Raw genomic sequence first — 14871 nt, 5'->3', positions numbered from 1 at the left:
CTGGTGATGTGGCATGAGTATACTGTTTAATTTCTACGTCTCCCTTTCTTCATTTGTAAAGCAGGCATAATAATATGTATCCCAAGGAGTTCTGATAAGATTTAAGGGAATACCATGAAAGAATTTGGAACAGAGACAGATGCACAGCAAGCATTCAACAAATGTTAGGTGAAATATTAGTTGACTCAGTAGATCAACTTGGACATGTATCTTCAAATTTCAGATCCTAATTTCAAGATGATAGGGATGATAGTGGAGTGGAAAAAGTGTTAGACTTTGAGTCAAGAAAAATAACTAAATTGTGCTATTATTTGCTGTGTGGCTTTGGACAAATTTCTTAGCTTTTCTAAGTCTTATTAACGTGCAAACTGGACATAATAATATCCTCTCACTCCACTTTCCAGGATTTTGAGAGAAGGAATGTTTGTCTGTGTTTCCTCAATCTTCAGATTCTGTATTTCTTCTGTTTCTAAAAGTAACAACAACAATTGTTAAGTATGTAGTTTTCTTTTCTCAAATCACTACTTCTAATGGAATGAATAGCCTTCAAAAGAACCCAGTGAAAGAATTACAGCTAGGTTCTGGAATTCTACAGTTCTCTTTGAGGGGACACTTTATATGCAAAGACAAACAGAATACTAGTCCCTCCACACAGAACAGGTAGTAACAGCCATGATTAAGATAATTATCCATCTCTGGAGAAATGCTACCACCTTCTGTGACCTTGTGCTTTCAAGTTCAATAAGATGGAATAATCCATAATAATTTAAATCCCAGAACTACCTTTACTAAGAGTCTGAGTAATAGTTCCTGACCACTCTACAAATCAAAATTTATAGTTAATTGGCTGCATTATTGGATAAATCAAAGGATAATGCTTATGAAAGCCTGAGTTCTTCAAGAGTTCAGACCCAGTGAATTGGGTGGTATTCTAGAACATGGGGTATGCATGAAAGTTTACATAATATTGCCTAGAGGACAATAACTTGAGTTAGATTTTTAGTTTGATGAATAGAAAATGCTTAAGTTAATTTGTCTTCTTCCATTGGAAAAAAATTAACTCTCTTTAATTTCTAAATAATACATGAATACATTCTTACTTGAAAAAAGTTTAAACCCTATAAGGTTTAAACCCCTTTCATTAGCACTTCCCTTCTCAAAATAGTAGTCAGTCCAAAAACTGACTACTGTTATCAGTTCATCGTATATTCCTTCAGAACTCTTTTCTCTGCATTTTCTTTAATACAAATAGTTTCATTAGTGTATATTCATACATAAATAATACAGTTTATCCTTAAATAACTTTTTACTCTACAGTGTGTATTAATCAACATGAAGATATCCACCTCATTCTTTTTAACTGTTGCATAGTACTCCACAGTATGAATGTGCTATCTTTGATTTACCCATTTACCTATTGTCTTACAAGTGAATCATTTCAAATATTTAGTTCTTTTTATCTTTTTAACATCTGTATTGGAGTATAATTGCTTTACAATGGTGTGTTAGTTTCTGCTTTATAACAAAGTGAGTCAGCTATAGATATACATATATCCCTGAATCTCCTCCCTCTTGCATCTCCCTCCCAACCTCCCTAGCCCACCCCTCTAGGTGGTCACAAAGCACCGAACTGATCTCCCTGTACTATGCAGCTGCTTCCCACTAGCTATCTATCTTATATTTGGTAGTATATATAAATCCATGCCACTCTCTCACTTCATCCCAGCTTACCCGTGTCTTCAAGTCCATTCTCTACATCTGTGTCTTTTTTCCTGTCCTGGCCCAGGTTCTTAAGAACCACATTTTTTTTAGATTCCATATATATGTGTTAGCATATGGTATTTGTTTTTCTCTTTCTGACTTACTTCACTCTGTATGGCAGACTCTAGGTCCATCTACCTCACTACAAATAACTCAATTTCATTTCTTTTTACGGCTGAGTAATATTCCATTGTATATGTGTACCACATCTTCTTTATCCATTCATCTATCTATGGACACTTAGGTTGCTTCCATGTCCTGGCTATTGTAAATAGAGCTGCAATGAACATTGTGGTGCATGACTCTTTTTGAATTATGGTTTTCTCAGGGTATATGCCCAGTAGTGGGATTGCTGGGTCGTATGGTAGTTCTATTTTTAGTTTTTTAAGGAACCTCCATACTGTTGTCCATATGGCTGTATCAGTTTACATTCCCACCAACAGTGCAAGATGGTTCCCTTTTCTCCACACCCTCTCCAGCATTTATTCTTTCTAGATTTTTTTGATGATAGCCATTCTGACTGTTGTGAGGTGATACCTCATTGTAGTTTTAATTTTCATTTCTCTAATGATTAGTGATGTTGAGCATTCTTTCATGTGTTTGTTGTCAATCTGTATATCTTCTTTGGAGAAATGTCTATTTAGGTCTTCTGCCCATTTTTGGATTGGGTTTTTTGTTTTCTTGATATTGAGCTGCATGAGCTGCTTGTAAATTTTGGAGATTAATCCTTTGTCAGTTGCTTCATTTGCAAATATTTTCTCCCATTCTGAAGGTTGTCTTTTCATCTTGTTTATGGTTTCCTTTGCTGTGCAAAAGCTTCTAAGTTTCATTAGGTCCCATTTGTTTATTTTTGTTTTTATTTCCATTTCTCTATGAGGTGGGTCAAAAAGGAGCTTGCTGTGATTTATGTCATAGAGTGTTCTGCCTGTGTTTCCCTCTAAGAGTTTTATAGTGTCTGGCCTTACATTTAGGTCTTTAATCCATTTTGAGTTTATTTTTGTGTATGGTGTTAGGGACTGTTCTAATTTCATTCTTTTACATGTAGCTGTCCAGTTTTTCCAGCACGACTTTTCAAAGAGGCTGTCTTTTCTCCATTATGTATTCTTGCCTCCTTTTTCAAATATAAGGTGACCATATGTGCATGGGTTTATCTCTGGGCTTTCTATCCTGTTCCATTGATCTATATTTCTGTTTTTGTGCCAGTAGCATACTGTCTTGATTACTGCAGCTTTGTAATATAGTCTGAAGTTCAGGAGCCTGATTCCTCCAGCTCCATATTTCTTTCTCAAGATTGCTTTGGCTATTCGGGGTCTTTTGTGTTTCCATACGAATTGTGAAATTTTTTGTTCTAGTTCTGTGAAAAATGCCATTGGTATTTTGATAGAGATTGCATTGAATCTGTAGATTGCTTTGGGTATTAGAGTCATTTTCACAATGTTGATTCTTCCAATCCAAGAACATGGTATGTCTCTCCATCTATTTGTATCATCTTTAATTTCTTTCATCAGTGTCTTATAATTTTCTGCATACAGGTCTTTTGTCTCCTTAGGTAGGTTTATTCCTAGATATTTTATTCTTTTTGTTGCAAAGATAAATGGGAGTGTTTTCTTCTTTTTTTTTTTGCAGTACACGGGCCTCTCACTGTTGTGGCCTCTCCCGTTGCGGAGCACAGGCTCCGGACGTGCAGTCTCAGCAGCCATGGCTCACGGGCCCAGCTGCTCCGTGGCATGTGGGATCTTCCCGGACCGGGGCACGAACCTGTGTCCCGTGAGGCAGGCGGACTCTCAACCACTGCACCACCAGGGAAGCCCTGGGAGTGTTTTCTTCATTTCACTTTCAGATTTTTCATCATTAGTGTATAGAAATGCCAGAGATTTCTGTGCATTAATTTTGTATCCTGCAACTTTACCAAATTCATTGATTAGCTCTAGTAGTTTTCTGGTATCATCTTTAGGATTCTCTATGTATAGTATCATGTCATCTGCAAACAGTGACAGCTTTACTTCTTTTCTGATGTGGATTCCTTTTATTTCCTTTTCTTCCCTGATTGCTGTGGCTAAAACTTCCAAAACTAAGTTGAATAAGAGCGGTGAGAGTGGGCAGCCTTGTCTTGTTCCTGATCTTAGTGGAAATGGTTTCAGTTTTTCACCATTGAGGATGATGTTGGCTGTGAGTTTGTCATATATGGCCTTTATTATGTTGAGGAAAGTTCCCTCTATGCCTATTTTCTACAGGGATTTTATCGTAAATGGGTGTTGAATTTTGTTGAAAGCTTTCTCTGCATCTATTGAGATGATCATATGGTTTTTCTCCTTCAATTTGTTAATATGGTGTATCACATTGATAGATTTGCGTATATTGAAGAATCCTTGCATTCCTGGAATAAACCCCACTTGATCATGGTGTATGATCCTTTTAATGTGCTGTTGGATTCTGTTTGCTAGTATTTTGTTGAGGATTTTTGCATCTATATTCATCAGTGATATTGGCCTGTAGTTTTCTTTCTTTGTGACATCCTTGTCTGGTTTTGGTCTCAAGGTGATGGTGGCCTCATAGAAGGAATTTGGGAGTGTTCCTCCCTCTGCTATATTTTGGAAGAGTTTGAGAAGGATAGGTGTTAGCTCTTCTCTAAATGTTTGATAGAATTTGCCTGTGAAGCCATCTGGTCCTGGACTTTTGTTTGTTGGAAGATTTTTAATCACAGTTTCCATTTCAGTGCTTGTGATTAGTCTGTTCATATTTTCTATTTCTTCCTGATTCAGTCTTGGCAGGTTGTGCATTTCTAAGAATTTGTCCATTTCTTCCACGTTTTCCATTTTATTGGCATAGAGTTGCTTGTAATCTCTCATGACCTTTTGTATTTCTGCAGTGTCAGTTGTTACTTCTCCTTTTTCATTTCTAATTCTATTGATTTGAGTCTTCTCCCTTTTTTTTCTTGATGAGTCTGGCTAATGGTTTAGCAATTTTGTTTATCTTCTCAAAGAACCAGCTTTTAGTTTTATTGATCTTTGCTATTGTTTCCTTTATTTCGTTTTCATTTATTTCTGATCTGATTTTTATGATTTCTTTCCTTGTGCTAACTTTGGGGTTTTTTGGTTCTTCTTTCTCTAATTGCTTTAGGTGCAAGGTTAGGTTGTTTATTCGACATGCTTCCTATTTCTTAAGGTGAGCTTGTATTGCTATAAACTTCCCTCTTAGAACTGCTTTTGCTGCATCCCATAGGTTTTGGGTCATCGTGTCTCCATTGTCATTTGTTTCTAGGTATTTTTTTTATTTCCTCTTTGATTTCTTCAGTGATCACTTCGTTATTAAGTAGTGTATTGTTTAGCCTCCATGTGTTTGCATTTTTTACAGCTCTTTTCCTGTAATTGATATCTAGTCTCATAGCGTTGTGGTCGGAAAAGATACTTGATACAATTTTATTTTTCTGAAATTTACCAAGGCTTGATTTGTGACCCAAGATATGATCTATCCTGGAGAATATTCCATGAGCACTTGAGAAAAATGTGTATTCTGTTGTTTTTGGATGGCATGTCCTATAAATATCAATTAAGTCCATCTTGTTTAATGTATCATTTAAAGCTTGTGTTTCCTTATTTATTTTCATTTTGGATGATCTGTCCATTGGTGAAAGTGGGGTGTTAAAATCCCCTACTATGAATGTGTTACTGTCGATTTCCCCTTTTATGGCTGTTAGTATTTGCCTTATGTATTGAGGTGCTCCTATGTTGGGTGCATAAATATTTACAATTGTTATATCTTCTTCTTGGATTGATCCCTTGATCGTTATGTACTGTCCTTCTTTGTCTCTTCTAATAGTCTTTATTTTAAAGTCTATTTTGTCTGATATAAGAATTGCTACTCCAGCTTTCTTTTGGTTTCCATTTGCATGGAATATCTTTTTCTATTCCCTTACTTTCAGTCTGTATGTGTCTCTAGGTCTGAAGTGGGTCTCTTGTAGACAGCATATATATGGGTCTTGTTTTTGTATCCATTCAGCCAATCTGTGTCTTTTGGTGGGAGCATTTAGTCCATTTACATTTAAGGTAATTATCGATATGTATGTACCTATTCCCATTTTCTAAATTGTTTTGGGTTTGTTATTGTAGGTCTTTTCCTTCTTTTGTGTTTCCTGCCTAGAGAAGTTCCTTTAGCATTTGTTGTAAAGCAGGTTTGGTGGTGCTGAACTCTCTCAGCTTTTGCTTGTCTGTAAAGATTTTAATTTCTCCATCAAATCTGAATGAGATCCTTGCTGGGTAGAGTAATCTTGCTTGCAGGTTTTTCTCCTTCATCACTTTAAATATGTCCTGCCACTCCCTTCTGGCTTTCAGAGTCTCTGCTGAAAGATCAGCTGTTAACCTTATGGGGATTCCCTTGTGTGTTATTTGTTGTTTTTCCCTTGCTGCTTTTAATATGCTTTCTTTGTATTTAATTTTTGACAGTTTGATTAATATTTGTCTTGGCCTATTTCTCCTTGGATTTATCCTGTATGGGACTCTCTGTGCTTCCTGGACTTAATTAACTATTTCCTTTCCCATAATAGGGAAGTTTTCAACTATAATCTCTTCAAATATTTTCTCAGTCCCTTTCTTTGTCTCTTCTTCTTCTGGAACCCCTATAACTTGAATGTTGGTGTGTTTAATGTTGTCCCAGAGGTCTCTGAGACTGTCCTCAGTTCTTTTCATTCTTTTGTCTTTATTCTGCTCTGCAGTAGTTATTTCCACTATTTTATCTTCCAGGTCACTTATCCGTTCTTCTGCCTCAGTTATTCTGCTATTGATCCCATCTAGAGTATTTTTAATTTCATTTATTGTGTTGTTCATTGTTGTTTGTTTCATCTTTAGTTCTTCTAGGTCCTTGTTAAATGTTTCTTGCATTTTGTCTATTCTATTTCCAAGATTTTGGATCATCTTTACTATCATTATTGTGAATTCTTTCTCAGGCAGACTGCCTATTTCCTCTTCATTTGTTAGATCTGGTAGGTTTTTATCTTGCTCCTTCATCTGTGGTGTGTTTTTCTGTCTTCTCATTTTGCTTATCTTAACTGTGTTTGGAGTCTCCTTTTTGCAGGCTGCAGGTTCGTAGTTCCCGTTGTTTTTGTTGTCTGTCCCCAGTGGCTAAGGTTGGTTCAGTGGGTTGTGTGGGCTTCCTGGTGGAGGGGACTAGTGCCTGTGTTCTGGTGGATGAGGCTGAATCTTGTCTTTCTGGTGGGCAGGTCCACGTCTGGTGGTGTGTTTCGGGGTGTCTGTGGACTTATTATGATTTTCGGCAGCCTCTCTGCTAATGGGTGGGGTTGTGTTCCTGTTTTGCTAGTTGTTTGGCATAGGGTGTCCAGCACTGTAGCTTGCTTGTCATTGAGTGAAGCGGGGTGCTGGCGTTGAGATGGAGATCTCTGGGAGATTTTCGCTGTTTGATATTACGTGGAACTGGGAGGTCTCTTGTGGACCAGTGTCCTGAAATTGGCTCTCCCACCTCAGAGGCACAGCACTGACTCCTGGCTGGAGCACCAAGAGCCTTTCATCCACACGGCTCCTCAATTTGGGATGATCCATTGTCTATTCATGTATTCCACAGATGCAGGGTACATCAAGTTGACTGTGGAGCTTTAATCCGCTGCCTCTGAGGCTGCTGGGAGAGATATCCCTTTCTCTTCTTTCTTCTCACAGCTCCCAGGGTCTTAGCTTTGGATTTGGCTCCGCCTCTGCATGTAGGTGGCCGGAGGGCGTCTGTTTTTCGCTCAGACAGGACGGGGTTAAAGGAGCCGCTGATTCAGGGGCTCAGGCTCACTCAGGCCGGGGGAGGGAGGGGCACGGAGTGCGGGGCGAGCCTGCGGCGGCAGAGGCCGGCGTGACGTTGCACCAGCCTGAGTCGCGCCGTGCTTTCTCCCAGGGGAGTTGTCCCTGGATCCCGGGACCTTGGCAGTGGTGGGCTGCACAGGCTCCCCGGAAGGGAGGTGTGGATAGTGACCTGTGCTCGCACACAGGCTTCTTGGTGGCGGCAGCAGCAGCCTTAGCGTCTTCTGCTCGTCTCTGGGGTCTGCGCTTTTAGCCGCGGCTCGCGGCCATCTCTGGAGCTCCTTTAAGCAGTGCTCTTAATCCCCTCTCCTTGCGCACTAGGAAACAAAGAGGGAAGAAAAAGTCTCTTGCCTCTTCGGCAGGTCCAGACTTTTCTCCGGACTCCCTCCCGGCTAGCCGTGGTGCACTAACCCCCTGCAGGCTATGCTCATGCCGCCAACCCCAGTCCTCTCCCTGCGCTCCGACCAAATCCCGAGCCTCAGCTCGCAGCCCCGCCCGCCCCAGCGGGTTAGCAGACAGCAGACACCCCGGCGGGCTGGTGAGTGCCGGTCGGCACTGATCCTCTGTGCGGGAATCTCCCCGCTTTGCCCTCCGCACTCCTGTTGCTGTGCTCTCCTCCGCGGCCCCGAAGCTGCCCCCTCCGCCACCCGCAGTCTCCACCCGCGAAGGGGTGGAGACTAGGAATAGTGTGTGGACAACTTTCCTCCTTCACAGCTCCCTCCCACTGGTGCAGGTCCCGTCCCTATTCTTTTGTCTCTGTTTTTTCTTTTTTTCTTTTGCCTTACCCAGGTACGTGGGGAGTTTCTTGCCTTTTGGGAGGTCTGAGGTCTTCTGCCAGCGTTCAGTAGGTGTTCTGTAGGGGTTGTTCCACGTGTAGATATATTTCTGGTGTATCTGTGGGGAGGAAGGTGATCTGCGCGTCTTACTCTCGCCATCTTCCCCTTGTCTCCGAACACTAGTGATTTATAAATGAAACATTCTTTTTGTTCAGTAGCTTTATAATTATAGGTTTATTAACTTACTAAAATTATTTCAAACCTTTCATGTACTTAAAAAAAAAGAGGCATCAAAAGTGAAAAACAAAACTAATTTTAAAGCCATACTGGTTAAAGCAAGGACTCTTAGAAAATTAAATTTTATTTACACACAACTTAAAGTACTTGAATTGAAACCAGCTATAAAAGTATTAGACAGTCATAAATATCAGATTTTTATACTGTTTCCCAAATAATTAAAAAGGCATATCCATGACAGAACTTGGATTCTTTGTTTCATCTTTATCCTCATATGCCTTTGATTAATACTTGAGTTAAAAATTCTCATAAATTCTCATATTTTTAGGCTGGTAAACAGATATGTAGGAGGCCAGAGAAATCACAGAAAATTAATAAGAATGCAGAATCATAGCTTCCTGTATGTTAGAGTTCACCTGCTTCACCCCAGCCTTATTGGGCTCACCCTTAGTAACATGTCAGTTCCAAACTCACCCCCTCTCCATGGCCTTAGCAAATCCCTATAAGTCTTACCCTGCCTTTTGGCAAGAAAGTGGATTGGATTATCTTACTCTTTATTTTTTAAATCTTTCAGAAATTCTTATTTTTAACTACTCGGAGTACATGGATACATTGTGGGTACAAAATCCAAACATTACAGATAAGCTAAGGCCTCCCTTCACTGCTACCCACAGTCCTCTATGCATGCTTGTAATCTTCCAGACATTTTTCTCTGTATCTACTGGAATATGTAGATACAGCTGTAAAACTCAGCCTCTACCCTGGGTTGCAAAGAAAAATCACTTATATTTAGAGTACTCATTCATACTCATTCTAATAGCATGAAAAAAGTTACTTCAGTCCATCAGCCCCTTCTGTCCTCTATTTCACCATGGCTGAATTTAAATTTGGTGTTAGTTAGAGAAACATCTGGTCCTCTAAGTCATCTGTCCCATAGGCATTTGTGGAGAAAACCCTTGTTCCTACTCGTCCAGCTCTTTAGAATGAAGACTGCCTTTGCCACATCAATATTGGTGTAGTAAGAATCAGTTTACCTGTAGTGCCTGTAGAACGAGAGAATTCCTGCAATGACTTCCAAGGTCTCTTCTGTCTGAACTCCCTCAGGTCTTTCACCTCCTGGGCTCTGCCTGGGGGAGAGTTTCCCCCCTTCAAAGGAATCTATACTCTCATCACTTGCCTCATTTACCCTTCTCCTCAGCTCAAGGTGGGGTGTTGGGGTTTTTTTGTTTTGTTTTTTAGGTTGTGGAGTAAGGTGGGAGGAGAAGACTCAGAATTCTCTCTGTTCCCCTAAGAGAATTTACACTTTTGAAAACCAGCCTTAGAAAGAAACATGTATGTGACATTTCTACCTTCTGCCTAAATATATCTTTCTTCTGAGATAATGAGCCAAGCTTGCCATAGGAAGGGATGCGGACAGAGCGGGGTTATTAGAAGGATATTGCAAAAAAGAAAAAAAATAATTTTGTACTTACTGTACATAAATTATATCATCCTATATGTATTATTCTATAACTTGCTTTTCCTTAATCAATATGCCTTGAAGTTATTTCCATGTCGCTATACATAGCCCTATGTTATTCTTTCAATGATCATTTATTGAGACTCTGTTGTGTGCCGGAGTCTACATATGTGGCACTGGAAAAACAAAGTATCTATTCTCATTGGTCTTACATGTTGGGGGAAAGATAACAGTCAACTGTACATGTGCATAAGTAATATAATATGAAGTGACTGGAATTAAGAAAAAGAAAATGGGATAAAAGGATAGAGACAGGGGTGGTTTTTTAGATAGAGGGGACCTCTCTGCAGAGGCAACTTCATTCTTTTCAGCTTCTATATAGCATTACATTCCCCTAAAGAAGGATAGTGAGGTTTGTTTCCCATTTTTGTTATTACAAACCATGTTGTAATATTTACTTCCTTGTGCACATGAACAATAGTCTTTGAATAGATACTAAAAACTAGAATCACTGGGTCATGCTTGCAAACTCTCTCTGAAATGGCTATATGATTTATACTCCCATCACAAACTGCTTGTTCCCTGTAACTCTCTTAGTTGAGTCTATCAAAATTGTTAATTTCACCAATCTGATATGTGAAAAAAAAATGGTATCTTGGATGTTTTAGTAATTGGCACTTTGCTGATTCTTACTTAGGTTGAATATCTTTTCATATGTGTATCAGACATTTATATTTCCCGTCTTATAAAATGGCTTTTTGTATCCTATGTCCATATATCTATAGGATTTTTGTCTTTTTCTTTTGATTTTTTGGCGCGAATGTGTTCAGGATAGTAATATTTTATCTTATATATGTAGCAAATATTTTCTCCCATTATTTGTCTTTATCTTCATCATATAAAGCTTCTTTTATTCATGTAGTCAAATATATCCATATATCCCTATAATAATCATACCTCTTTTATTATTTTGAGTTTGTAAATTCAAATTCAGCATTCATTTATTGAGTATTCAGTGTGTGTAACTCACTGTGCTAGGCAGTTTAAATAGAGACTTGACATCTGCCTTCATGGGTCTCACAATTTAGTGTTGGAGACACATGTGCACAAATGCCTATAAAGCCAATCTGCAAAGTCCTATAAAAAGAATTAATTTGGTGGAGCAATGCCTAGCTCAGAACAAGGCACCTGGAAAGGTTTCACAGATGCAGTAGCATTGAAAGGCAGGAGTGAGCACAAAGGAGAAAGGCACAAGCCAGGCAGAAAATGCAGCTAGGAAGTGCTGGGGAGAAATTTCTGGGAAAGCTGGATAGTGGGTATGTGGGTAGGAATAAGAGAAGTAAACATAGTGGAAGACCAGATTGAAAAGGTAAGGTGGAACTATCCTAATCTTTACCCATAAATAGGAAATATAGTAATAAATTCCACATCTTCTAGTTTCCTTGAAAAGTATCCATTAAATAAAAGAAGAAGACTGTCGACTATGAGAATTGAAGTAAAGATTTGTAGTGATTGGATGAGCATAGATAGCCTCGCCCTCTGGCTTGATGACAGCCTGCAGATGGATTGTTCTGTGAACCTTCAGCATGTGTGTGTGCACTGCCAGTGTATCTGCTGGTTTTCGCTGGCCTGAGCCCTTGCCTGACAACAGCTGCAGTTTGCAAGTCTTAAGTCTGTTTTACCATCCTGCAGAGGTAAGAGTTGGATAGTTTATGCATTATGACCTCACAGTCCTCTGGGGAAGCTGCCAAAGAAAGCATGTTTTGGATAGAAATCTGAAAAAAAAAGGAAAAATTTTAAAAAACCAAAAAATTTAAATGCCCAAGATGAATTTGGCATAGGGATAAGTTTTCATATTCAGCTCCTCTCCAGGCTCTTCCATTTAATCATCCTCCAGGATGCAGGGGCTGCCACGGGGAACCATGGATAGAGATTAGACCCCCTTGGACCGCATCAGCAAACACCCTCCTCTGATAGGCAGTTGGAAAGTAATGGGATTTGGGTTTTTGTTGTAAGGGAACGGTGGAAAATGTTACAAACAGCTGACCTCCTTCGCCCCCACTGAAATGACTGCCTTCCTCTGCACATTTTATGTTGCTTTGGGGAGAATGACAAAAGACAGATGCTTCTTGTTGGAATGCTAGTTGTTTAATCATTCTTTCTAGTCCCGAGACATTTACTGTAGTTTCTTGGAGCTGACATCTTGGGCAGTTCCTTGGTTTTCAATATCTTGTAAATGTGTTGTGTTGTGATTTTCCATCACATGGAATATGAAAAAGTCTGTGGGTGAGTTTTTTCTAAAATGTGTTATGTAGCAGATGGTGTCCTCGGGTCAAAAGCCTTAAACTGGAAGTGCATGAACTGTAAACAAACTGTAAGCTCTTGTATTCAGACACAAAATACACAACCTGGTCCATCTCCTGTCTCCCACAGTGCATTATTCAGGTCTACAGAGATGCTCCCGTCCTTTCCAAGGGTCAGCAGCAACATATAAAATTGGTCTTTCCGGTAGCATGACCTGCCCACACAGCACCAACAAAGGAGGAGACTGCTTCCTTCCCAGGTTCTGTGGCCCCCTTAGAACCCCAGGAAGCTTCAAAGTAGACACAATGCCCTTCAGAAACAAAGTAAAACTCTTGTGTTAGCCACAAACCACCTGTTCAATAGGTCTCTTGCTCCTGTTTTCATAAAGGTAACATAGAAGAGAAGCTGAAAAGATGCACATTTTCATCATCTTAAGGAAGAAGGTAAATGATTAATCTCATAATCATATACAACTTTTTCCAGGAGGATCACATTCTTAACAACAAGCAAGTCATAATAGCAATTTGGAAAATGATTCATTTCTCCTCCCCTAAAAATCTTAATATTTGTTTTAGTGTATCTTGTTTAAATTTAATTTTTTCTGATTTTGAGCCTGTGTATTTTTTTCACTCTTTTGTTAAATTTGCAATTTCTCTGGGTTAGTCCCATGGCCTCCTTCTACCTGTACAGAGGTGATCATTTCTTTCCTCTCTGGTGATTACCATACCTTTGAGGAGCTCTCCTCCATATGTGGGAAGCTTAGTGTAGAGAGGACATGATTGGAAATGGGAATCTATGTCTGAGGTGTCCCTGTGTGGGGGTCTCTATGTCTCAGGTAGAAGAAAAGTTTCAGGGAAGTCTACTTCATTCAATTTTTTCTACATACCAATGTGTGCATAAGGACCATTTGAAAGCAGGTAAAATGAATAATAAGACTTTGTGTTTCTATAGCACCTTTCCCAAGGACATATATAAACATAGGAGGATTATGCTCAAAACCCTCTCTTCAACTGTGTTAAGAGCAAGAATTATTTTCAGAGATTGGTTCAAGATGGCGGAGTACAAGTACATGTGCTCACTCCCTCTTACAAGAGCACCGGAATTGCAACTAGCTGCTGAACAGTCATCGACAAGCAGACACTGGAACTCACCAGAAAAAATACCCCACATCCAAAGACAAAGGAGAAGCCACAATGAGACAGTAGGAGGGGCGCATTCACAATGAAATCAAATCCCATAACTGCTGGGTGGGTGACTCACAAATTGAAGAACACACCACAGAAGTCCACTGACTGGAGTGAAGGTTCTGAGCCCCACGTCAGGCTTCCCAACCTGAGAGTCCAGCAAAGGCAGCAGGAATTCCCTAGAGAATCAGACTTTGAAGGCTAGCAGGGTTTGATTGCAGGACTTCGACAGGACTGGGGAAGATAGATACTCCACTCTTAGAGGGCACACACAGAGTAGTGTGCTCATCAGGATCCATGGGAAGGAGCAGTGACCCCATAGGAGACTGAACCAGACCTGCCTGCTAGTGCTGGAGGGTCTCCTACAGACGTGGGGGGTGGATGTGGCTCACCGTGGGAGCGAGGACACTTGTCTGGCAGCAGAAGTTCTGGGAAGTACTCCTTGGTGACAGCCCTCCCAGAGTCTGCCATTAGCCCCACGAAAGAGCTGGGTAGGCTCCAGTGCTGGGTCACCTCAGGCCAAACAACCAACAGGAAGGAACCCAGCCTCACCCATCAGCAGACAAGCAGAATAAAGTTTTACTGAGCTCTGCCCACCAGAGCAATACCCAGCTCTACCCACCACCAGTCCCTCCTATCAGAAAGCTTACACAAGCCTCTTAGATAGCCTCATCTACCAGAGAGCAGACAGCAGAAGCAAGAAGAACTACAATCCTGCAGCCTGTGGAACAAAAACCACATTCACAGAAAGATAGACAAGATGAAAAGGCAGAGGGTTATGTAAGAGATGAAGGAACAAGATAAAACCCCAGAAAAACAACTAAATGAAGTGGAGATAGGCAACCTTCCAGAAAAAGAAATCAGAATAATGATAATGAAGATGATCCAGGACCTTGAAAAAAGAATGGAGGCAAAGATTGAAAAGATGTAAGAAATGTTTAACAAAGACCTAGAAAATTAAATAACAAACACCTAGAAGAATTAAAGAACAAACAAATGCAGATGAACAATACAATAACTGAAATGAAAACTACACTAGAAGGAATCAATAGCAGAATAATTGAGGCAGAAGAACGGATAAGTGACCTGGAAGACAGAATGGTGGAATTCACTGCTGCAGAACAGAATAAAGAAAAAAAAAAATGAAAAGAAATGAAGACAGCCTAAGAAACTTCTGGGACAACATTAAATGCACCAACATTCGCATTATAGGGGTCTCAGAAGGAGAAGAGAGAGTGAAAGTACTTGAGGAAATATTTGAAAAGACTATAGTTGAAGACTTCCCTAACATGGGAGAGGAAATAGCCTCCCAAGTCCAGGAAGTGCAGAGAGTCCCAGGCAGGATAAACCCAAGG

Source organism: Orcinus orca, chromosome 5, assembly GCF_937001465.1.
Source record: "Orcinus orca chromosome 5, mOrcOrc1.1, whole genome shotgun sequence".
Taxonomy (NCBI): Eukaryota; Metazoa; Chordata; class Mammalia; order Artiodactyla; family Delphinidae; genus Orcinus; species Orcinus orca.
Note: the sequence above shows the minus strand (reverse complement) of the source record.